Source organism: Equus asinus, chromosome 3, assembly GCF_041296235.1.
Source record: "Equus asinus isolate D_3611 breed Donkey chromosome 3, EquAss-T2T_v2, whole genome shotgun sequence".
NCBI lineage: Eukaryota > Metazoa > Chordata > Mammalia > Perissodactyla > Equidae > Equus > Equus asinus.
In genome coordinates this window covers 31,469,779-31,496,716 of record NC_091792.1, presented here as the reverse complement: position 1 = coordinate 31,496,716, position 26,938 = coordinate 31,469,779, and the positions used below count along the sequence as shown (strand labels likewise).

Here is a 26,938-nt window from a genome sequence, read left to right as displayed (position 1 = left end):
GGGAATTATGCTTTTCTAAACTATTGGGTTTTTTAATGTAACTGGCATTTTTCAAAGAAAGTGTTTGTCCTGTGTTTATGTTTATAGTTTACTGGGATTTTTTCCAAATTCATTTGGCCTAGTGCCAAATTGGCAATTGGTTAGGAGCAAAAGCTTTCAAAACAGATTTTCCTCTTTTTCAGAAGGCTGGCTTGAACTTTTGGGTTACATTTTTGTTGTTTTAAGAGTTGCTGAAGGAGTAATATTGTGAGCAGAATGCAAGTGGAAGAGATTAAATAATGTTTGAAAACTTTCTAGGCATTGTAATTATTCTAAAACAGGGGATTGATAAAGTACTCTACTTTCACAGTTGGTTCTTTTACAACTGTATAGAGAGAAACTCCCTCTGTTTTCCTGAAGTTATTCCTGGCACCAAAGCAAGCAGAGGAGGTAACTGGAAGCACTAGGCAGAAGCTTGAATTGGCCTCTTTACGTGAAGGTCATGTAAAGTCCCTGTGGTCTGTTGTCGGAGATTCTTCAGTCTTCCACTTCCTACAGGCTCTGACTTTTCCTCCACTTGAATGAGACCTTATGGGTAAACAGTTAAGTACCCTGGCACTATCTCTAGAAGCCACTCTTAAAATTCTTGGACAGGAGAGAATGCTATTGGGTAGGTGTGGGGAACGGGATGGTTGAAAGGGAACCCTCTCCTTTAAATCTCTCCTGTTAGCATGAATTTTTGTCTGTTTTCAAGGCAGGGTGTTATGGGAGTCTTAATGATCAATGGTGAAGCTCAAGCTAGGAAATACTTTGAAGGCAGGTGGGGCAGTAGGTTCTGGGAGAGTACAGGTTGAAGCTAAGAGGGGCGGCTGGACTTGGAGAATCACACACTACATTGTCTAGGTCTGGGGGAAAGGCGGCTTTAAACTCTGCCCTGCCTTCCCTCACTTAGGCATTTCTGCCCCACTTGACTATTTCTCTTCTTTCCATTCTTTACCACAAAATATATAACATAGATAGATGGTGGGGATGTTTAATAGAGAAAAAATAGTCTATGTTGGAGGAATTTCTACTCATCTTAGTCCCAGGAAAGTTCGTTTGTTTAAAATTGCAGAAGAAATGCCTAATTAAATGCACAGCATATACGTAGACTAGAACAGTTATGGCAGTCCAATACAATTATCTAGAAGGCAGACTGGTTCCTATTCTGCTCACCAGCTTTGTGACTCTGGGAGAGTTAATTCTGGGTGTCTGTTTCTTCGTTTGTAATGTTTACCTTGTGGGGTTGTTGTAAAGATAAAATAAGTTAATATATGTAAAATATTTAGAAGACTAACTGTTACAGATTAATTGATATGTGTAAATTGCTGCTATTATTATGGCAGTTAACATTTTGACTACTGCCTCACGGTCCCTCATAAATGGTAAAAGTCAAATAAGGGAATATTAACCAAAATCTTTTTCCATATTTAATTTGTTTTTTCTTAACTTGTCCTACATTGATTATGTCTGACTTTAAAGAAGAGGGGAAGATAAAACTATTTTAAGAGACAAAAAATTGGGGTTAAAACTGGCAACTTTAAAAAAATGTTTGCTTGGAAGTTTGTTTTTTCCTTTCTCTTTATTCTCCCTGTTTTTGAGGTGACATGGAAAAGGAGTGGACTGCATTGGGAGATCAGGGACCAGGTTTGATAGACTGCACAAAGCCACTGGGCAAGGCTTCCTTTTTCTGCCATAGGAGAGAGAGAAATGGGGGGAACGGGGGAAAAATCATAAAGTTGGGAATGAGGGAGATACAGTTTGAGAGGCTGGTGGGAGGAGGTGATACAACTGGGCCAAGGAGAAAAAAAGCAGAGAAATGATCAGTATGATGGAAAACAAAGCAGCAACTACGGGATTTTATGTTCTTCCAAGCACATGATCAAATTCAATCCTCCCAATAGTGCCATGGCATAGACAGGACAGAAGATGGAAGGGTCACTCTGCTACAGAGATGAAAATGTTGCCCCCAAACCCTTGGGTTTGTTAAGTCCTTAGAAATATCAGAGTTAGAAATACTAAGTACCAAAGATGTTTCTGTCCCTTTCAATCTCCCTCATTTAAAATGTGCATATCTGTTAATGCTTTAGGGATAAATAATAAGCTTACTCATTAATTATACTTCTTGTTGGCTTCTATTCTGGAAGCTAATTATTTAGGGTCTTTTAATGACTTTCTTCCTTGATCGGAGGTGTTATCACGTAAAAGTATTGGATGAACTGGAATTCCTGCTGTGAAATAAGACTTGTGAAATTTGAACATACTTAAGAAATGCAACCGGCTTTCATTTACCAAGTGCTGTTAATTAAGGCATAACCTCTTCCTTAAAATAACTGACAATTAGCTTGGTGATGGAAGTGTAAAGGGAAACACAGTTCATTAATATGCTAATAGTCCCCGTGGACATACAGTCCTTATCCTGGCACCTTTTCTCTCATTTCTTAAGTTTTTCTTTGGGGCAGAGTGGAGTGAGGAAGGGGGAAACAGGAAGTGGTTTTAAAGTACAATTTATAATTATGAGCACTTAGCAACCTAAATATTTTAAGATCATGATACTTTCAAAGCTTAAGAAATGAGATGATGAATATTTGTGTGTTTTGGAAAATTAATGAATTATTTACATGTATTTAAAAGTAGTTTGAATGTTTGATCCTGGCAAACCATTGATCATGTTAGGCTGACCCAGGACAATGAGATCTTCTTTACTGGATGAATACTAAGTAGTTGAGTCAGATGACCAACTTGCTTATCTTTTCCTATTGAGTTTATCATTACTAGGAGTTAACCAGTCAAACAAATTTGTTACTTTGCTGTTTCATATTCATTTAAAAACATATTAATATTAGATATTTTTAAAGAGAAATGATAACCTTTCATCTATGCAACTATTATCTAACAACTATTTGTTTTTCTTGTATTCTTCTAAATAACTGATCCTAAGTTTGATTATCTTACTTGTTCACTTCAGCAGAAATGCGATTAATCATTGTAATGAATGAGAAGAGTCCAACAGTTGATTCACAATGACTATTGTTTCCTTGTACTACATCCATCATCCTTCCCATTCATTGCAGTAAGTCTCCCTCTGTGGAAGATGGATAGAGAGCACTTGACAGGTGGGGAGATGGGTATAGTGGTGACAGGGTCATCCTTAGAATTAGAGTGACTTTTTTATTCTTTTCCTCATGGAAAATGAGAAATGGGCTCTTTTAACATCCAGCTGTTTGATGGGGACTTTATGCTTGAAATTGAATCCTGTGGCTAGGATATGCGAGCCCAGGTTCTAACAGGGAAGTTGCTATCTTCTGGATATAGGCTGGTTGTAGGCTCTATTTTAAAACTCCTAGAAACTGAAACAACATAGACAAAAGTATTTTTAGCACATCATTTACAGTCTTCAGCCCTAGGGAAATAAGCTGGGAATCTGGGTCTTTCAGATATTACAGAAAAACCTCAGAGGAAGGAGAAACCTATGAAGGAAAAGAACGTCAACAGGTTGGTCTCTCTTTCTCTTCCTTCCCATGCAAGTGGTGTTTTGGAAGGTACTGAACAAGGCTCTTTCAACACCCAGCTGAGGACAGCCATTAATCTGCAAACATATAGTTAGGTCACAGGATTGATTTTGCTCATGGTAGAAATTTGAATTTCTGATGTATTTTGCAGTATTCACGTTGCCCCATTCCTTTCACTCTTAGAGTAAATAAGTGTTTGCTGTAGCCCCAGCTTGTTAGATGTTCAGCTTACAGGACAGAGTCCCTTGTCCAGGAGACATTGAACATTTCTCAGGTGAGGATATATGTCCTAAGACAGTTTCTGTTACCAGTTACTAGCAATCTCCTATTTATACCTTACGGAAAAAGTGACCTTATCAAGATTGGATGTAAATTTATTGCATCCTGCGTGTGTTACATGCCCAAGGCAATTTAGTTCTAGTACAATTCCCTAGACAGAAGTGTCCAGTTCAGTTTATATGTTTTTCTGTGGAAAATAAAACCATTTACATTTAGTGTACTTTGGCTTGGCTTGATTTTCTACATTGACATGTTAGAAGTTAAAGTCTAACTATAGCTATTGAGATACAAATTCTGTGCGCTGGCTTTCTTCTCTATCTAGAAGATACAGTACAGTAGGTAAGGAAAAAGAAATTAAGATTATTGGTCACTAAGTACATACTAAGCACTATGTTTAATGTGTTATCTTAAAGTTTATGTTATATAAACTATAGTTTGTTATATTATAGCTATGATATGTTTATAACACAGTTATGTTATAAACTATAATATATTATTGTTTCTTCTTTAATCTCCACAAAACTTCTTTGAGGGAAGTATTATTATGCCCCTTATAAAAAGAAGAAATCGGGATTCTGAAAACTTAAGTAGGCCAAGTTAAAAATCCTTTATTTTTTCCAGGCTACGCTATGGTACATATATTATTGATAGGATTTCCCTCATTTTCACATCCCACAGTATGGTATTTTTTACTTCAACTGATACTTTAAAGGCATTCTTTATGTGGAGCTTAAAAATTGATAAATTGAGGAAAAAAGCCGATATTCCACTATAGGAAAAAACCCATATCCAAAATTTGTAAGCACTTAAATTAAGGATGCATACCTAATTGCAGATGTTTAAATATTTTATAATGAAATGCCAACTACTGTTCATGAAAAAATAGCTGTTATTACCTGTTGTGAAGTGGCTAAGTTTATGTCTCAAGCTTTTGCTTTTTGTCCCCCTGGCCTTGTTTTTCCCTTTTCTTTTATGTGTAAGTGCTATGGGGTCCTCTCAACCTGTTCCTTGACTCAGCCTTTGCCTTTTGGAATGCTCCTCTCTGTGTTACGACAGTTCTCAAGGGCAGTTACTGATTCCATACAGAAGTAGTTCAGAGTTCTAGAATGTTACTGCCTTTTGTAAATAACTTCACTACCTTTCTACTGGTTGGTAAGCGGTATATATTTATGAAGAGCATATCTGTATTTTACTGAGATATAATTTACATACAATAAAGTAGACAGATCTTAAGTGTTCAGTTCAATGAGTTTGACGGTTACATATGACCACATAACTTCTACCAAGGCAAGATATAGAACATTTCCATCCTTCCAGAAAGTTCCCTTGTGCCCCTTTCCAGTCAGTTGCCACCCCACACACCCTGAGTCAACCACTTTCCCATATAGACCAACATAGATTTGTTTTTCTTGTTGACATTTGTGTGAATGAAATCATCTAATATGTGCTCTCTTGTATTTGGCATCTTTTGAGATTCGTTCGTGTTGCTGAGTGACTCAGTCTACCCATTTTTATTGCTGAATAGTATTATCTTGTAGTGATATACCACAATTTGTTTATTCATTCTCTTATTGATGGACATTTAATTGCTTCCAGCTTTTGACTACGATGAACAAAGTGTCTGTGAAGATTTGAGTCAAGTATTTATGTGGATCTTTGATTTTATTTTGAAGGTTAATTACTGAAGAGTTATAATGAATAGGTCATAGGGCAAATGTGTGTTAAACTTTTCTGGAAAGTGTCAAACTGTTCATCAAAGTTATTATATAAGCTTAATCTCCTACTCTTAATTATGTATGAGACTTCTGGTTACTCCACCAACAATGATATTGTCAATCATTTTTATTTAACGTTCTGGTAGGTATGAGGTGGTATCTCATTGTGATCTTAATTTGCATTTTCCTGATGACTAATTATGTTGAGCACATTTTCCTGTGCTTATTGGCCATTCATCTATCTTTTTGTTAAATAAACTGTTTGTTCCAGTCTTTTGCTTACTTTAAAAAATTTTTCTTTTTATTATTTCTAAGAATTCTTCACATTTTATGGATACAAGTGCTTTTGTTAAATATATGTGTCACTGTATTTTTTTGTCTTTGGTTTGCCTGATAATTTCCTTAATGGTGTATTTTGTTGATTAGAAATTTTTAATTCTGATTAAGTCCAGTTTATCAATTTTTTCATTCATAGTTAGTGCTTTTGTGCCCTAAGAAATCTTCCTTCCTTAGGCCATGAGAATATTCTCATGTTTTTTTCCAAAATGTTTTATAGTTCTAGCTTTTATATTTAGGTCTAAATCCATCTCAAATTAATTTTTGTAATAGGAATGAGGTAGGGATCAAAGTTATTTTTTTCTAATGTAGATGTCTAGATATTCTAGCATCATTTGTTAAAAAAGACTCTTTTCTCTATTGGATTTAGGTAGTGCCTTGACTGGAAAATCAATTACCTACTGATACATGTAGACCTATTTCCGGATACTCTGTTCCATTGATCTGTTTATCTAGCTTCATGACAATAACATTATCGTAGCTTTATAGTAAGTCCCGAAATCAGATAAAATCCTCTGTCATTGCCAGCCTGTTCTATTTTATCAAGGTGGTTGTTTTTGTTTTGCCTATTCTAGAGCCTATGTCTTTCCACATAAATTTTAGAACAGCTTGTCAATTTCTTTTAAAAGCTTGTTGGGATTGTAGTTGGTATTGTGTTGAATCTATAGATCAATTTGGAGAGAATGGACATCTTTACTATATTGAGTCTACTGATCTGGAATATGATAGGTATATCATTCCATTTATTTAGGTCTTTAAGCTTTTACCAGCAATGTATTTGTGTTAAGTATACAGGTCATAATATTTTTTAGACTTTTCTAGATATCTAATGGTTTTTTATGCTAAAATACAAGGTATTTTTAAAAAATACAATTTCTTTTTTTTTTTTTTTTTTGAGGAAGATTAGCCCTCAGCTAACTACTGCCAGTCCTCCTCTTTTTGCTGAGGAAGCCTGGCCCTGAGCTAACATCCGTGCCCATCTTCCTCTACTTTATATGTGGGATGCCTACCACAGCATGGCGTGCCAAGCAGTGCCATGTCCGCACCTGGGATCCGAACCAGCGAACCCCAGGCTGCCGAGAAGCGGAACGTGCGAACTTAACCACTGCGCCACTGGGCTGGCCCCAAAAATACAGTTTCAATTGTCATTTGCTAATAGGAAGAAATACAATTATTTGTATATTGACCTTGTATCTAATAACCTTGCTAAATTCACATAATAGTTCTAAAGAATTTTTTTATAGATTCCATAGAGTCTTGTAAATACACAATCATGCTATCTGTGAATAATGAAAGATACATATTTCCCTTTCCAGGCATTGTACATTGTATCTTTCCTTATTGCACTGGCTAGGTATGATTTTCACTACAATATTGATAGAAGTGGTAACAGTGGAATTCCTGATTTTGCTCCAAAACTTAAGAGAAAAGTGTTTCATATTTCACCATTAAATATGATCTTAACTGTAGCTTTTTCATAAATGCCTTTTATCAGATTGAGGAATTCCTTTTCTATCGTTTTTACTATGAATGGTGTTGAATTTAGTCAAATTATTTTTTGGTATGGATTGAGATGCTTATATATTTTTCTTATTTATTCTGTTGATGTGTGAGTTACATTAATTCATTTTTGTTTGTTAAACCAGCCTTAGATTCCTGGAGCAATTTTTTCAGCTCACTGCTCTCCTACCTCTCTCCCAAGCTTCTTCTTAGTACGTGGTGGAATCAATCTCTGATCTGCTGCCTGTGCTTTAGAGAAAGCCCTGTGGGAACGAGTAGATGGATGAGTGAGACTCAGGCTGTGGTTAGGGCTCTTGAGGATTCAAATGTCTCATGGCAGGTCACATGGCTCATTCAAAGTTCATTCAAAGATCCTCCTCTTCCTGCTGCTCAGCCAAGGTTGATTCTAGCCATGAGCATTTCTTCTTCTAGGAAGGGTCTGTCACTCTCTGTATTTTTTTCATTTGGTTTATTTACACCCTCAGTTTTCTGAAGGGTTTAACAAAAGCTATGGTTTGTTAGTGTATCTCACTTCTCAGTGTTCCAATGGGAGTGACAGTCTCTTGCAACATTTTACATCTTAACCAGAAGCAGAAGTGCTAGATATTTAACTTCTTCCTTTTAGCATTTATGCTACTCTCTATATATTTGCATTCCCCTCTCTTTTATTTCTCCTTCTCTGTACTTTACATATCAAGTGCATTACACTCTATGCTGCTCTTTACATTGTTTTTTCTTTTCACTCATATTCCTGTTCTTTCTTTATGCTACTGCCTTCTGCACTCACACAGAGTTCTTCTATATTGTCTGTTCAGGGATTTTGTTTTTTGTTTTTGTTTGGACTTCCACAACAGAGGAAAGGGTATTCATTGATACGTCTTCACTTTCCTCAAGAAGGTAATGGTGTTCGCATGGAGAAAGACTGGCTCTTTGACCGTGAAATAAGAAAATGAATTACTCTTGAAGCAGAACAAATTTAAAATCTTTTGGCCATAGCAGAGTGGCTGGTCGACTATGAGGTAGCCACATCCTTATTTCATGGAGATCAGCACAACTATAGTTTCAGTATTTTCACCCTTTACTGTCTACAAATGTGTGAGTTATAGAAACATTGTTTAACCTGGCTTTAAAAAGAAAAAACAATACCTGGAGTTAATTTGCCTTTTTCCGCTTAAAACAGAAATGATTAGGTCAGACCATTTTCTATTCTCTTTTCAAAACTGGGCAAGTGTATTAATGTTAATCACAAACAGAGACGCATAATCTACCCTATGTTTCCTAAGGGTATTCTGGACTCTTATTGAGTCCTACCTCCATCCATCATTCAAGAATGGCTTTTAATTTTCCACTCTCGTAGGTTTTGAGCAGGGAGCATTTTTTTTTTTAGGCATTAAAAGATCACTGAGAAGAGTGGTTGCAGGAGTTGCAGGTGAGTCTAGTTTGGGACTCTGGAGTCCATGGATTGAAATTTAGTCATGATTGCATAAATCTAATTTGATAGGTGTCTGCTCCAGAAGTTTTAGGAAGGTCTCTGATCCCTTATCATAAGGGAGCAGAAATTTAGGCAGTCAGTTTTGAACCAGGTATATAGCTTACGTGGGGAGTAGTTACTCTTTCAGATACCTTTTATGGGTATTGTTTTACAAATCTCCGTAATAGGTCCCTAAGCAATATAACCTGCCTATGGATGCTGGGGGGGAGGGGATAGAAAGCTTCCGTTGTCTATTTTATGAAGGCTAGATAAGTGTATACCTGAATCTGATGAAAGTTTTAAAAAAACTTTAACTGAATTTCAGTTAAAAATAAGTACAAAAATTATAAATGAAATAGTATTCAGTAGAATTCATCTACGTGGAAAAAGAAAAATATGCTCTAAGAGTTTATTTCAGGAAAGCAAGAATGGCTCAATATTAGTACATCTATTAACATAATACATTTTATCAATAACTAAAGGAGAAAACTCATTTGGTTATGTCAGTGAACGCTAAAGAGGCATTTAATAAATCTAATGGCCACATCTAATAAAAAAAGAAATCGATTACATTATAGGAATATAATAAAAGTCTATCCTAGTAAGATAATATAAATGTTCTAAACAATTAAATGCTAAAATTATTTCAATTAGACACCAAATTACCCACTATCATTATTATTATTCAACATTTTCTTGGAGGCTATAGAAAATACAATGAGGAAATTATATTACTTGTATAAAATATGGAAGGCAAGAAACAAAACTATTTTTTTGTTGATATGATTTAAATGTCTAGAGAGCCCAAGAGACTTCAGTAAATAAAGACCAAATTTGATAATTTGGTAAGTTGGTTGGTTACAAGATAAATATATTTAAAAATCAATGGTTTCTCTCTTTTATTGTATAAATTACTTAGGAAAGTATAAAATCTTATTGAAGGCTATAAAATAAGACCTTTACAAAAGGCAAAACATACCTGTGTTGGAATAAAAGTAAATAACATAAAATATAAATTGTCCCAAATTCACTTTATAAGCTTAGTATAATTCCAAATAAAATATCAAAAGTATTTTTTATGGAGAGGGATGTTGAGGATTGTATAACATGATCTTAAAGTTTATTTAAAAAAATCAATATCCAAGAATAGCCAAGGACATTTTTTAAAAGAGTAGTAAGACTTGCCCGATTAGACATCGAAATATAACGTAAAGCCACTGCAATCGGATGTGTATGGTTTGATCATAGGAATGGACAAATAGAGAAGTGAGGCAGGATGTCAAATCCAGAAGCAGACTCCAGGATACATGGATAATTAACACTGATTTAGATGGCTTTAATTCAGTAGGTAAAGAAGGGATTATTTAACATAAAAAAAAGTGCTTAAATGATGATCCATCTGGAACAAAATAATATGACAGTCTCATCATGTTCCATGTATAAAAATACATTTCAGGTGGATTAATTAAATGTGTAAACTAAATTACATTTAAACTCCTACAAGGTAATCTAAGAGACTGTGTAATCTAGAGGCAGGCGCTGGGGAGGGAGGGTAAGGAAAGTTTTTCTAAGAATGGGAGGACAGAAAGGACTGGAATTGGATTATATGGAAATCTACACTATTTATGTGGGAATATATGGCATAAACAAGAGAAAAAAAGTAGATACGGAAAATTAGATGCAAGCCAGAGAGTGGTGGAATAATCCTTAAAATATTTAGAGAGTTCTTCCAAGTTTAGAAGAAGGGTCAAAAAATTGAGCAAAGTATTGGAGAGGTGGTCCTCAGAAATATAGATTCAAATGACCAAGAAACATGAGAAAATGTTGTAATTATTTTCTTAGAAACACAAAATTAAAATAGCAATGAGATCATCAATTTTTACTAAGAAACTGGCAAAAAATTTAAAGACCGTTGTGGGCAGGAATGTGGGAAAACTGCACTCTCATACAGTGCTGATTGAATGTAAAATTTTACAACTTTAAAAAAAAAACAATTTTCCAGCATCTGTTAAAATGAAAAATAAGTGTACACTGATTTAGCATGTTACTCAACCTCACCGAAGTAGAATGCCAGTACGCAAGGTTATATGGAAAAGAATGTTTTAGTGTTCCTCATAATAGTGAAAAAATTAGAAACAGAGTGAATGCCTATCAGTAGAGGAATGCATGAATAAATTCTGGTGTATCCAAACTAGAGACATTATGAAGCCTTAGAAAAGAAGGATGTAAGTAATTAGGACTCTAAAAGCAGACTTGGAAGATCCATAAGGTGTTACATAATTGAGAAAAGCAAGATGCGGGATATGGAGTGTAATATAATTCCATTTTTAAAACACTAATAATGAAAAATGCCTTTATATATATATTGTTTATATTTAAGTAGTATATAATTGTGTATGACTATCATGAGTATGTAGAAAAGTACAGGAGGATAAATGTAGTGGATGGAATTGGGGAGGAGAGTAGTAGATGATGAGGGGAGAGAAAAAAACATGAAATAAAATAATCATATCATAAAACAGTCATGTTAATGGATTTTCCGAAAGATTTCTTTATTTTTAATCAAATAGAATTAATGTAACTTAGACAGATGAATGTCGTTTCCATTACTTCCACACAAAATACATTGTCCAGAGAGGATGTCACTTTTGAATCCTGAGGAGGGCAGTCAGAGTCCCGGATGGGAGGGAAGTGGAATGAAGTGGCCGCCTGTAAGAATGCTGGCAGATCCCTGACAGGGACTTCAGTGCCTGGGGAGATGTGAGGGACCTGCTGTCAGGGATCATCTGTAGGGAATGAAGGCAGTAGCTGAAAACATCACCAAGGCCAGTCAGAGCAGAAGAGGAAGAAAATGACCATCATTTGTAATACTCGATGAAGTAGCCCCTGAAATAGCTAGGGGGAACCTGTAGGGGATCTGCAATCGCAAGTGGGAGCACTGTCTTGTGCATGGTAGAGTCAGTAAACTGGATAGTGGATTCATACTGCAAAGTGGTTCTAGGAGCACTGATCTTTTTACCTGCTAACACCAATCGAATGGGCTGATAACTGACCACTGAGATTTGTGAGTCTAACTTGGGCCCTGAACTGAGAGAGAGTTATTTTTGCTTGAGTTATCTCCCTTGACTCTGGGATATTTAACCTTATTCTTAGGGTTTTCAAGAATTCCCCAGTTGTTACCATTTGTCCGATGGCTTAGGCCTTTAGCGCCTGGCTGGCCAGCCTGGTCTTGTTCTCGCAGCAGCATTCTTGGCACAGCTGTAAGTGCAGGTGGAAGCTTAGTGAACACTCTGTCTGATGGGCGTGATCCCTGAAACAGACCCACATGGGCACTGAGGACACGTGTCCTGCGTTGGCTTCCCATTCCTGCTTAGTTTTGCAAAGCTGAAATGTGATGTGTTGCCAAAACATTTCTTCTGATTAGAAAGAAGCAGAAACTAGTGATTTCAAAGGTTAGTCTGCTTCAGCTGGGAATAGCTTTTAATTACCGTCAGTTTACATACGCTGCACAGCAGGAACAAAAGGAAATTCTAAAGAAACATAGGCTTTCCTTTGAGTCATTTGAATGGAATGATAATTACAACTAGGTCCAGGCTGCTATTTAAATTTGCATGAAAGTTATTTTTAAACTTACTGAGGAAAGTTGTGTATATCAAGGCAGAAGGTGATGTCACATTCTGAAAAATGTTAAGGGACATCTGTTTCCACATCACAAAGATTTTCTCCTCATGTCGCCATGAGCCATGTTACTTAGGTTTCATGGCATTAAGTCAAGCTGTCTTTTAAGATGTGCTCGTTGAGGATGGAGCTAAATGCTGTGGTGGCAGCTGTTCCTGATATCTTGTCCTAAGGAATTCAGTGTGTGAATTCACAATAATATTGGTCTTTCATGCAAACTTGGGTAATAGTGTTTAACTATGATAGAGAAAGCAGCTTTTGGAAGGTACTATAGAGATTTGTTTAATCAGATATATAGGGTTTATAGGGATATTTAGTATTTTAAATAATATACTGATTTTTTTAAACTACTATTTTGTTTTTTTGAAAAGGGCATCGATAGTCATATCAGTGTTTTGGAATATGTGAAAGCAGTTTCCCAAGAAAATCTTAACAGGGTAGGATTTAAATATAAACAAGAGCTCACCCACCTCAAACCCCAGCCCGCCCCTACTCGGAATTGGAAGCATATGTTATAGCTACCACATTTGCTTTTCATTCCTGAGTGTAAGTTGAGGCGTAGTGAAATGTGCATAGCAGCTTGCTCTGGCCTCAGAGCAACAAAGAAACTGGGGCCTCATTTTAAAAACTCTAGACATTTGCTTGTGTATTCACATACACATCTACACACAGTTTTAAAAATGAATATGTACATTGATTAATAGTCACAAATTTGTATGTATGTGTACATTAGGTAAGGCTTTAAACTTTAAATTCCAGGATTGACTTCATTTGTTGCCCCAAAAAACCCAGAAATATCCTTAGGGCAATGTAAGTATTCAGAGAAATTTTCTTCTCTCTGTAAAAAGAACCTTTCCAGTTAGCGTAGGTTTAAGGGCAGAAACATGTCTTTCAGATGCTGTTGTACTGCCTTTCCCATCCTGCTTTCCCCAGCACACACATGGCATAAATAGTTGCTTTCCCTTGGCATTAGTTTCTTTGACTTTGGACTTGCAACCTAGACGTGTATCAGAGAAAAGATGATATCAAACTGGAGATGAATTCTAATAGACCATCAGAGGCATTTGAAAACCCCAGCAGTGGATGCCAGGACAAGGTTTCTGAATGCCATTATGGGAAAATCAGGTTCACATAGAGTTGGAAATAGCTGTAGCATGGACATTTTCAAATTTGAGATCAAGGATACAACTCTTTGTCCCCTCAAGGGTTCCTTCTTGATCATGATGCCACATTGAGAACAAAGAACATAAAATTTAGAGTCACAGGTCTAATCTCTGCTACTTAGTTGTGTGACCCAGACAAGTTATCAGTTTCCCCAGCTCTGAAATGGAGACTATAATACCTACCCTGTCTACTACTGGGAGGAAAATCAGCTAACACAAGTAAAAGTGCTTTGGAAACTAAAAATTCATTGGAAATGCAGGTATCATTATGATTTACTGCAAATACTATTCTTGCATAGGACATTCTTTCCTGAGTAACACTGGTATATTTCCCAGAGAAGGATTAGTGGTTTCATGGTATCAGACTCATCAAGGTTGACCGCATTTCCAGTGAATTGATCTGTCTGGATATTTCATCTGTGTTCTTATGAGATGATTTGTGGCTGGGTGCAGATCCTATGCTGGTACACCAGAACTGTTTCAGTTTGAAACAAAGGAACAGCAGTGAATAAGAACCTATTTTCTCTGTTTTTATTTTAGTATGTCCTTAGTCTGATACTCTGCATTCTGATACTCCAACATTCATTTCCCGAGTATTTCTTTCCAAAAGGTGAGAAACCACAGAAGATGATTGCAAAGGCAGACCCACATTTTCCATTGTAATAGTCATTTTGATACCTGATTCTCATCTTTTAACTTGGGTTACAAACAGCAGTGTGTCCATGGGTCTGTCTCTGAAACCACACATGAGAAAGAATAAGAGAAAAAACCCCTCTTGTTTAAGATTCACTTTTCAAATCATAGTTCCATCTGATGGACTGACCAGTAACTCACCCTATCCCTCTTTTTACTCTTCCAGCTCTGAGTCATCATAAAGTTTAAATTTTGAGACGTTATTCAAACTGCCCAAAATGAAAGATTTTACAGCATGACAGAGAATAAAGAATTCTTTTCTACCTTCCTCACAATCTTACTTTCTTTTCTTTCTCAAGACATTTATCAGACTAAAGACTCACAGAATGTTTCTTCTCTAGCCTGACCTCATGAAATTCATGAATGCTTAACTAGATGAGATGTTGGAAGGAAGTTCTGAGACCATAGCCATCTAAAAATTGTGAAAAAGCATTTTTTTTCTTCTATGCAGAAAATGCTTTAACCATTTAGACTCTCAGAAACACCAAAAATAAGACAGAAGAAAGGCTTAAGTGTTATTCATTAATTAAAAATCAGATCAGAGTACAATTAATGTGACTGGGTGGCAGATTAAAGGGGAGGATTATCTTACCTTACAGCCACACATATCACTTCACCCTTTACAGCAGGGTAAATTCTGTTTGGGGCATCCCAGAAAATAAAGAACAAATAAATGATATAAAACAGCAATAATTACAAAGAATTTGTACATACAGTATCACATTTGATTCTCATAGGAACCTGTTGTGTCACCTAGAGACCCTGTTGTGTCAGGGAGCTGGAAAGTAAATTTAAAAAATTTGTTCAAGGTCCTATTGAAATGCCAACCAGCATCTGTCTTCTGATAGTGAACCCATTGGACTGTAGGAGTTTCTCAGGAACAGTATTAAGTTCCTGACTCTAATAATAATTTGATTTTGATGAGACTTTCAATCAATCCATGGCTGAAGATAACCACACTTGTAAATATGGTTAAGAACTCCCTCTTTAAGTTGACCTTCAGTAACAGGAGAGGGGGAATACTTTTTGAAGCCTCTCTGGATACCTAGAGTAACTGCCTTGGATAATGCATCTTGCTCATGGGGTCAGTGTATCTCAGTACAGGTGCAAAAATGCCCTGATGGCCTTTTGATTGTTCATTTCAGTTTGGATAAGCCTACCTTAGGTTGCTGTATAATAGCTATGGTAATTGTACAGCAGTATTATTTAGTGCCTCTCTCAGGTTAGCTGAGTTACTGCATGTGAGACTTCAGTGTTGATGAAGTGACATTCAGGAGGAGCTAAGCTATGTTGTCAAGTCATTATGAGATCTCACCCCAGGATGCTGATAATGTCAAGATAAAAATAGTCAAGTGAGGAGGAGAACTATGTATCTTAATGCTGTTTCCTCTAATTGGAAGTTCTTAGAGATTATACCATGTTTAGTCAAGTCACAATTTATTAATTCACTTAAATATTTTTATACTTATTCTGTAAAATATTGCATATATTAAGGCATAAAGAGACAACAAAAGGCTTCTTTATATCAATTTGATTTTTGTTATGATAAATCCAACATGCAAGTGTGATATCCATCTGGAAATATCTAGGCAATCATTTGGAAATAGGTGTAAAGAATTAAGGTAAAGTGACAAGATTTATATTTTTTAGAACAATTTAACAGTAGCTTAAATAATTAGGCTTTATTTTTTCTCACATGGCAAGGAGGAAAGAATTAGTATCATCTAATTTTGTACCTTTTATTCAAGAAAGTAAACCTGTGTCAGATTCCTTCTTGCATCTCATTGGCTAGAATTGTGTCCCATGATCACCAATAATAACAAGGAAGGCTGATAAAGCAAGTACATGTTCTTCCAAACTTTCTATATTGGGATGTGCAAAAAAGAAGCACATTGGGAATGACTTTTGAATTAGGCAGGTAACTACAGGATTTTGAATAAAGATTTGGAAGGCATCTTTACAGAACTGATCTTTGAAAATGAGAGAATCGGTGTCATCCTCGTGGCCAAGTGGTTAAGTTCGAGCGCTCTGCTTCGGCAGCCCAGGGTTTCGCCAGTTCAAATCCTGGGCGTCGACATGACACTGCTCATCAAGCCGTGCTGAGGTGGCATCCCACGTGCCACAACTAGAAGGACCCACAACTAAAAATACACAACTATGTACTGGGGGGCTTTGGGAGAAAAGGGAAGAATAACAAAGTCTTTAATAAAAAAGAAAATGAGAGAATCAAGAAAGAAAAATAGAAAAAAATGATCAAAGTCAGAACCTTGGAAAATAATATGTGGAGAATGAGAGATAATCAGTTTTCAGTAAAAGATACAAAGCAATGTCTCACATGTTAGGATGGTTACTGTAAAAAAACCAAAAAATAACAAGTGTTATTTCTTCATGACTAGGATGTAGAGAAATTGGGACGCTTGTGCACTGCTGGTAGCAATGCAAAATGGTGCAACTGCTATGGAAAATAGTATGGAGTTTCCTCAAAAAATTAATTATCATACAATCCAGCAATCTCACTTCTGGGTATTTTTCCAAAAAATAAAAATCATGATCTCAAAGAGATATTTTCACACCTATGTTCAAAGCAACACTATTTATAATAGCCGAGAGCTGAAAGCAACCCCAATGTCTATCGATGGATGAATGGATAAACACAATGTGGTGTATACATACAATAGAATATTATTCTGCCTTAAAAAGGAATGAAATTCTGTCACATGCCACAACTGGATGAACTTGGATGGCGCTGTGCTACATGAAAAAAGCCAGTCACAAAAAGACACATATGTCTCACATATACGAGGTATCTAAAGTCAATTTTAGAAACAGAAAGTAGAATGGTGGTTACCAGGGGCTGGGAAGAGGGGTAAAAGGGAAGTTGTTGTTGTTTAGTATAAATTTCAGTTTTGCAAGATGAAAATGTTTTGGAGATCTATTTCACAACCATATGAATATACTTAACACTACTGAGCTGTACACTTAAAAATGGTTAAGATGATAAATTCTTTGTTACATGTTTTTTTACCAAAATTAAAAAAAAAAAAAAGCCTCAGCTTTCTGCTTTGGCAGCTTAGGTCTGGGGCCTGCAAAGCTGAATTTCTAACAAGTTCCCAGGTGATGCAGGTACGCCTGGTCTACTGATCGCACTTTGGGAATCACTGCTCTGACAAGACTTAACGCTCAACCCTCTGTCTCTGTGTCTAACTCTCCTTCAAACTGTGAACTCCTGCAACAGGAACTGTCTTGTTTGTCTTTGTATCCCCAGATTCTAACCCACTGTTCGTTCCTGAATAAATTTGTGTTGAATAAATGAAAAAGATAGAAAAAAGGTTAAAAGCAGTAAAGGAAAAAAAAAAAAAATGAAGGGAACCAGATAGCACAGTGTCCTAGAAACCAAATTAGTGGAGAGCTTTAACATAGAGAGGAAGGTCAGTGTGGCCTAGATCTGTAGATATACCAAGGAAGATGGAAAAAAACTACTGGATTTAGTGATTAGGAGGTCACTAGCCTTTCAGAAAGTAAGTTAGATGCTGAGGAGAAGCTTTAGAATCCAAGTGATTAAAGAAATAAATGAGTGCTGAGACTGTCAATATTGGGTTGCAAAAAGCAGAAGCAAAGGACTGTGGGTGAACGTGCAGGAAGATACTTAGTTTAGGGTAAGTTTGAACACATTCGTAGAAAGATCTAGGCCACCTAAGCCAACTGCAGGAGGACCCAGGAATTCCAGGGTAGTGGGTAGTGGGAGTCCCAGAACTGAGAGCTAGAGATTTCTTGGTAATTGATCTTGCCTTTACTGGAAATTCCTGATTACTTTTTTAAATTATAAAATTTCTTCTGCAGTAGTATTTACGTTACAATCCCTTCCTTGGATCAGTTAACTAAATAAGAAATAATGAAATGCTTGGCTTGAACCTATCTTATCTGGGAAACAAGTGGAATTGAGAATTATTTTTATGAGGTGTTTGGAGATTCTGACAGGAAAGAAATTGTGTTCTGCAAAGATCACCAGTACTATGACTTCCCTAAGGTACATACGATGCATGTTGTCTAATCATTTCTTAATAGCTGTAACAATATCAATAGAAAAAGATAATTTTAACTAGTTTGGCAAGACCCAGGAGTTCAAAATAATTATGATGAAAGAAAATCATGTGGAAGAATGAAAGCATATATATGAAACTACCTTTAATTATAGCTTATATGCTTTTTCCCCTTACCATCTCAAAAATAGCGTATAATGGAAAGCCCCCCACTTTTTAAAAGTCTTTATTCTGTATCTTCCAAAATGTTTACCCAAACAAGTTTTGCTAAGAAATTCAGATCATTGGAAAAGTAATAAGGAAAAATGTTTGCATGAAAAATGCATCTTTGCTTAGAATGGTAGTCTCTGACATTATGGTTAAGAATGTGAGCTGTGCTCATCTGAACTCGGACTTATATCCAGGCTCTGACACTTATTAATTCCATAAGTATGGGCCAGTTACTTAGTTTTTCTTGGCCTCAGTTCATTCACTAATAAAATCATGATAATAAGTGTAAATATTACACAAGGTGGTTGTAAGGCTGAAATGAGGTGATTATTGTAAATCCTCTAGTGCAGTACCTGACATAGTAACTGCTCAATGCATGCGAGTTGCTATTCTTAATATTGTTATGATGATGATTATATTTCGGCATTATAATTAACTTTGGTAAAGTTTTAGTTTTTGTTTGTTTGCTTTAACAACTACAGAAAGGCTCTCAACAGGGAATATGATAAACGATAGTATTTCCTGAATGACTGTTTACCTTATATATTTATGTTCAAATATGTTTTATTTATATTTTGAATACATAATCATCATCATCATTATCATCATGACAGCAAACCCTTAATAACACTGCTCCATATCACACACTGTTCTCTAGGCTTTACGTATTTGCTCATTTCATCTTCACACGAATACCAAGAGATAGATACTGTTAGTATCATCACCATTTTCCAGATGAGAAAATTGAGGCACAGAGAGGTACAAACTGTTCAGTAGAAGTGCTTGGATATGAACCAGGACATTTGACTCCAGAATCTGTGCTCTTCTTAATTACTACATTTTAATGTAGTTACATTATTTATTATACATTACATTATTTTAAAATAATACATTACATTATTTTAATGTGTTACATAAATAACATGGTAAATAAAATTTATTGTCCAGATACCTATTATATTTTACCACAGAAGTGTTTTTATTTGTATATTTTAGGTCTCAAAGGGAGCAATTCTAATAATTTCATTAAAATGTATTTTTCTCTTAGTATTTGAGATTTATGATCTTAGGTTTCAGAACCTTAAAAGGTCAAACGTTGTTACTCTATTCATCTTCTCAAACACTTTCTGCTTTATGAAAGGGCACCGATCTATTCAATATAGATGCAAAAATAGAATTTATGACACATAGAGGTCTTGGCTCTTCAATCAGAGCTCTTTCCCCTCTGCTGCATAACATAGAGTCGGATTTTCAAAATAGTGATTGTTTGAGCCTGAAGCTATCTAAGACTGAACCCTGGTTTGGCAAAGGAAAGAAATGATTCAGTTTAAAACCGTCTACATTTCAAGTCCAGAAGAAAAGTGCAATGCATGCCCTTGTAGTTATGTATTTATTTGCAGGCAGACGGAGAGGGGAAGTCTTTGGTTCAGGGCCAAGACTAAGGTAAAATCTACTTAAGTCATCATGTGAGATACTGTTTGTGGCGATATCAAGGCATCAGGAGTCAGTGTAGTAAAGATACTCAGGTATTCACCTCCAATACGAAAAGACGGAGCTACTGCTCCTTTCTGAAGAGGAAACGCTTGCTGATGATAGGAATGGAAAGGATGTCATCAGCCTTATTTTTTGTCCCTACGAACGTTTCAAGCTGCTCAGTCAAAAACACACATTCCTATCGACTGCCAGAAGTCACACTGGAAATGAAATAAGGATTTGGGAAGGAAAAGCTGCCCATCACTGAAATGCCTGCCAAGCCTCTCCACATTTTTCTACCGCAGAACCAAATCCAAGTGGCATTTGCTGCCTTTGTTATATTTTTTAATCTTGCCTTTTCTTTAATGCACAGCTTTATGTTATGTAGATATAAGACTTGGGGAACCTATTGAGAGTCTGAACTACTTTTATCAAGGCGATTTATTTTTAAGGAAAATCTAAAAGAGATTTGGAACTCTAGGCAAACTCCATGGGGACTCGTTGTGCAGAGGTTAGTGTGCTTCATGAGAATGGGTAATTTTTCAAAGCTTACTGCTGGACGTTGTCCCAGGCTGGTAATTGACTATTATGAAGGCATTTATTTATATCTGGAGCATGGACAATGGGAATGAACAGACTTGGGTTTGAGTATTGGCTGTCTGTGACCTTGAGCATTTAACCCTAGGTATCAAGTTTTCTCATTTATAAAGGGAGATATAAATAAGAAAATGAATGTAAACTCCATTATTGTCTAGTTAATATATCTATTCCTATTGGTATTTCAGTATGTTCTATCATAAGTTTCCTAGAAATGTAACCTAAGCCAGACCAATGAGACATTGTCTGATCTACCAGGATTTTGTTTTCCCTGGAAACATTGGAAAGAAGCCTTCCTTCTTCAGATATGAAGTGAGAGTCTTAACTGTTTTGTTGTCTCTTGGGAAGAACCTGTCTCAGAACATGGCCAAGACGGGGGAAAAAATCAAAATGTCAAGAGTTAAGCTGATATTTTAGCATCAGGATCTAGGTGTGTCTAAACGAGAGTAACCTCTGGATACTTTAGGTGAGCTGACAAATTCAGAGATCCCCTACTTTTTTTTTCTACTTTTCTTTTTTCCTTCCTTCCCTCCTCCTTTCCTTTTGGCCTTCCCTCTTCCTCCTTCACTTCCTCCTCCTTTTCTCACCCCACCTCTGAAGAAACATCCAAGTGCCTTAGCCTGACATACAAGTCTCTTCTTGAAGTGACCCAGGCTTACTAGCTCAGCAATGTCATTGTTTACTCTCCTACACTCACCTGAGTCCTATATCCCCCAAAGGCCTGCTTTTCCTGGATTATCAGACAGCCTATCGTGTGGCTATTGTGGATTCTTTGCAATCAGCCTTTTCCAACTTGCACCAATTCTCTTCTTACACTCATCTGCCTGTTGTTTCCTCTGCAACTCCTTTGGGAAGCATTCCTTGATGTCCTTTTCCATTAATTTGGGTCATTTTCTCTGATCCCATAAGAGTTTGTACAAACATACATTCCAGCAATTACTTTCATAGTTTGAACATTCTGTTTCCTTGCATGCCTTCTAACTAGATTATTTGCCTTTTGAATTACAGGTTGTATCTTTTGCCACTCTGTAGCTTCACTGTCTCTCAGATTACGTGGTTTTTGAATGAACAAATAAATGAATATGCACAACTTTTTTGTTGTTTGGTTACATGCTGTGTATGCATCAGTAAATGCATATGCATTATACAGAGCATGAAAGAAAAAGACATTAGTTACTTATATATTGTGATTGAGAGAACAGGAATGTCATTATACAAAATGTTGGCTATCAGAAAAGAAGGAAATCATTATTTGGTTTGGAGACACTAAATTTAAGTTGATAATGGTACTATTAAAAATACCGGAATTTATCTCAATGTTTGGAACTAGAGATACAGAGGAGAGTCAGTAGTTGATAAGGAATCGTTTATTATTATAATCTTGACTTTATTTTACAATGTTAGTTGAAAGATGTATGAGAAAATGATTAGCTATTTTAATTCCAGAAGCAAGAACAACAACCTTTGAAGCAAGAACAGCAACCTTTGCTTAATGGGTTATTTTGTATTTGTAGATGATTTCTATTGTTTGGTCTTGTAGAGCTTATGTGATTGCAAAGGCAGCATGGCCTAGTAAAGGGTTTACTTCAGACAATGGTGAGCTTTTTGTATGTTTGAGTATCTTAATAGAGGAGGACAGGAAAGACACAGGGTGACGGGCTTCTCCTTATTTATTCATTCAACAGGCCGCGCATGCAGTATTTCCAACTCTCTATTTTCTGTCGCCATGATTCACTGTCGTTAGCCCAAGAGTAAATTCATAAGGAAAACGAACTACATACAATTGCAAAGCAGGGGTAGATCTAGAACCCTGTTGTAGTGACAGAGTCATGAACTTGGCACAAATACTTAAACTTTGAGCCAAGCGTCTGGAGTGTGACTCAGTGAGATTTAGTATTTCTGCACTAATTGGGGGTAGTAGAGCATAAGGTTAAGAACACAAGTGCCCTGGAGACAATCAGATCTATGTCTGAGTCCTAGTACAGCTAGTTACTAACCAGGTGACATTGAGCAAGTTAATTAGCATCACTAAACTTCAGTTTCCTGTTCTGTGAAATGGAGACAAGAATAGAACCCTCCTCATAGGTTAAGAGTATTAAATTAGACATATTGAGCCCTTACCAGAGTTCCTGGAACACCAAGATTTCACACATATGTAATTGTTTTTATTATTGTTATCCAGTGTAAAGACTGAGTTAAGAGAGTTAGGGGAAGTTCCAGGGAATTGGGTGCTAAAGAAAAGTCATTTCTCCATCTTAACCTACTTGAACCAAGATGGGAAAAATCATGTAGTTATTCACCATACAAGAGCTATTGAGCTCCATTTCTGGATGAAGATGGAAATAAGTAGGGGGAAAAATGTAATGGAGTTGAATTAGACCTCTCCTAAAGACTGCATACACACACACACACACACACACACACACACACACACACACACACACACACACACACATATATAAACTAATCTTAAATGTTAATCAATAAAAAGATATAGAACATTCATCCTAGAGAAGCAAATTAGAAGTGTTCCAAATGTAGATAGTTCTATTTATGAAATAAAACATCATATTTCCTCTTGGGTTCTCATGTGACACAAGAAGAAATTAATAGCATTTATTGAAGCCGAGACCAGGAACCTTGGCAAAAGCATGGTGCAAACAGAATGTTCTCACAGGAATTCAAAAGAAAAGATTGGTTGAGAGAGGGTATTAGTTGTCCAATCAGTATTTTCTCTGAGGAAAAACGTAAAAATGTGAATTCTTGTGTTAACAAGTGTGTTGTTTGTTTAAGGATTGTTCCAAAGTTTTTTGTTTTTTTTTTAATTTAATTCACATTTGCTGCATCTATACCCTTCTACTTCTCCGAATTAGGAACTCCAGGTTCAATACTTTTCAGACAACATGATTTTGAATGATAACCTCCTGCAACACAAGGATGCTACAAAGATTGAGGACACCATCTACGTGGAAGTGAAAAATCAACAAAAGAGGTCTTCCCCACCCCCAACCTACTTAAATAATCCCAGTGAATATTCTTTTTGTTTTTAAATATGCTTATATAGCATCTATTACCATTGTAAATTATTGGCTTATTCATAGCTCTTTATGAAATTGTGCTGAACTAATTATTAGATCTTGTTAATTATGATGACCTCCATTATAATTGGCCAGTTATTGTTTGAATTTTGTATTTCCATGATGATTTCTGTTTAGAGTGAATGACCTAAAAGATAGAAATTTGTCTTACTTTCACATACCTAAGTTACAACTAAGAGCTAATATTTGTATCAGAGTAATTATTTTTCTATCTCTCTCTTTTATTTCCTTTGACATACACACTTATCCCCAGAGAATTGAGCCTCGCGACATAAATTGATACAGTCTAGCAGCCAGCATGATCAGAATCCTCACAAGATTCTTGGGAGGATATTCTGTGTTTCTTGTTTCCATGAGATGGAGATGCAACTATTGTACTCAGAAAAGTTCTACAATGTGCCTCTTAATTATTATTATTTACTCATTCATGAGAAGAACCCTGGCCTTGCTCATTTCCCACTGGCAAAGCTTTCTCAGTTTTCTCTTTGCAATTAAAAATTCAGTCCCTCTCTTGAATGGAGTCATGAGAAACGAGAAGAACAGAAGTTGACTAATGAAGAAAACTTATGGATATCAATTCCAAGAAATTTAATATTGTCACAAAAGCCAAGAATTATTGAGAAGGGTGTAGGAGAGGAAGACAATTCCTCTATCCTCTAGGTCTGCTGGCTGGTCTAAGTATTAAATTGATATGAGACAAAATAACAGGAGAAAATCAAACAAAGTTTAATAACTTGTATACGTGAGAGAAACTCAGGAAAGCTGAGTATCTCAGCCAGGATGGCCAAAGCCACCACCTTAAATACCATTTTCAGCTAAAGACAAAGAAGGAAGTTGGGGTCAGTGGTTTGTGACTTAAAAGGGGAGGAAGGCAATTCACATGGAGATGGAAAAACAAGTGTTTGGTAGACAGAACTTTGATAAGAATGGGCTTAGCAAGGACCCTCACAGTCTACCGATACCCAGAGATATCTATGGTGATTGCCTGTCCTGGGGAAAGGCCCTCCATCTTAAATTCTTTTAGGCAGTTAGGAAGGTCAGAGTTTCTTTCAGAGTCTCTTATCCTTAACCAAAGAGACACATTAGGGGGCGGACAATTCTAATCCCCTACAAGGATCTGTACATCTAAGTATTAATAATTAAGAAAATCTCCCTGGCCTTCAGTTAAACAGCTCTTAACATTTCATCCTCTCCACCACATCTTCCTTAACAGAACTGTCATGATGTAAATATTTGGGGTAAGTCCCTCCATTCCTCAAATATTCGATTCTTATGATTCACTCGCATTTCCCTAATCCTAAATACATTTAATCATTGCTTGTCCTTAATATAAATATTTCATTTAATCTGAATTATACATTACATTTTCTAGCTGACTATATTTCCTTCTCTGTGTCTCCTGAATCACCAAAGATGTGTAGAATCATTGGTCAGTTAAGTGCCTAATGTGTGACAAATTCATTCTGTAAAAATAGGGAAAGATGGAGGTGAGGGTCTCAGTGCTGAATTAGGGAAGACAGCCTGCCTCTTGTACCAAAAACGTTTAGACCTATGTATCCTGTTCCAAGTAGCACTTGTCTGGAACTTATTTCTTCAATTTATGATTAGTGATGTGGACTCTCAATGTCAGGATGTCTGGGGCTTGGAAGATTATAGTATTTTAATATATTCTTTGAAAACTCTAAATTTTTCTAAATCCAGTGTTGTATCTCATTTCCTTATCAAAATAGGTTGTGAAACCTCAAGCTATTGATTAAGAAAAGTCTAGTTTACTATATTCTAAATTCCATTTTAACAGCTAAGCTGGTTATTTTGTTTCCCCCGCTTCCACCTGCCCCACCCCACATCCATTCTTCTCCAAACTTCTCTGTCCAGCTCTTGCCCCTCCCATCTCAGGACCTGACCTAAACTCCCTTACTTTCAGCTTTACAGGAGGTCTAGCCAATGTGAGGCCTTGCTGGAGGTCAGAGCATAGAAGGAGAAAGAAATCTGAGGATTTAGAGCCCCCATTCCCACTTCTAACCCTTCTTCAGGTTCTAGAATGGGCTGATTTTCTCTCCTGCCACAGTTCTTGTCCTGTCCTGCAGCTCTACTCCTGGCTTCATCTCTTAGCAGATCCCCAGTAAATGTGGTCCCTCCCTTCTCTCTTCCCACTAGGAGTGAGGAGGACTGACCATTGTGGCTGCATTCCTTGATGCTTTACATGCTCTTGCATCTCTTGATCCTCCTACGCCTTTATAAACAATCCCTTTCTTTAATCCTCTTCAGTTAAACCATTTTGAGTGTGCCATCTCTTTCTTACTAGACACTGACTGATACTGAAAATGTGACTTGCTTGTCAGGAAATATATTGTTTATTACATAGCATTTTGCTGATGATGATACCTTCAAGTTTGGGGACAGTTACATTTGTTTCAGTCTTTCCTCCTTACTGACTATGTCTTATTTATCTTGGTCTTTCTGAGTCTACTTAAATTCTCAGCACATTGTATCTCTTATAGGGTGTGTTAAGGAAATCTTTGTTCAGTTGAACTGGATTCACACTGAATTCTCTTATTTTTATTGCATCAGACAACTTGAGTAATAATGCAAAGCTGCAGATAGATTGTTGAGTGACAATTTGCCTAGCTAACACTAAAATAGTCATTTATATAATCACGTTGCACTTTATTTCTCCTTTTTCATTTATGTGATTTACCTTAGTTATTCTCATGCAGAAACCTAATTAGTGAGTCTTTTAGATTAGAAATAGCTGCCTCTAGTAATATTTTATTAGAGCCATTTATTCTTTATTGCTTTATGCAAAGATTATGGTTGTCATTTTATAATGTGGGAAAACACTTTTTAAAATTATTGTTAAATTAAGGTAATTATTGGGTCAATTTATGTAATCAGGATGCAAGTTCAAATGAAAATTACCCTGAATAAGTGAGGAAAATAATTATTTTGACCAGTATTAGTAATATGGAGAACAAAGCCATTGTAAAATTTAATATTTTTAAAAAATAATGATGCATGATCTATAATGATGCTCTGTGGTTTTATGCCTCACTGAATCTTGGCTGCTTTTGCAAGGCACATGCATTATAATGAGCTGCTGTGTGAAATGACTAATGTTGTGAATACACATCGCATTTAATTGATGTAGCCACATG

The 26,938-nt window shown here is 36.2% G+C and overlaps 1 protein-coding gene across 18 annotated transcripts in view; it reads left to right on the top strand.

The window, feature by feature from the left end:
* INPP4B (inositol polyphosphate-4-phosphatase type II B) overlaps window positions 1-26,938 on the top strand; it is a 794,515-nt gene that overhangs the window by 424,827 nt on the left and 342,750 nt on the right. The window lies entirely within an intron of this gene.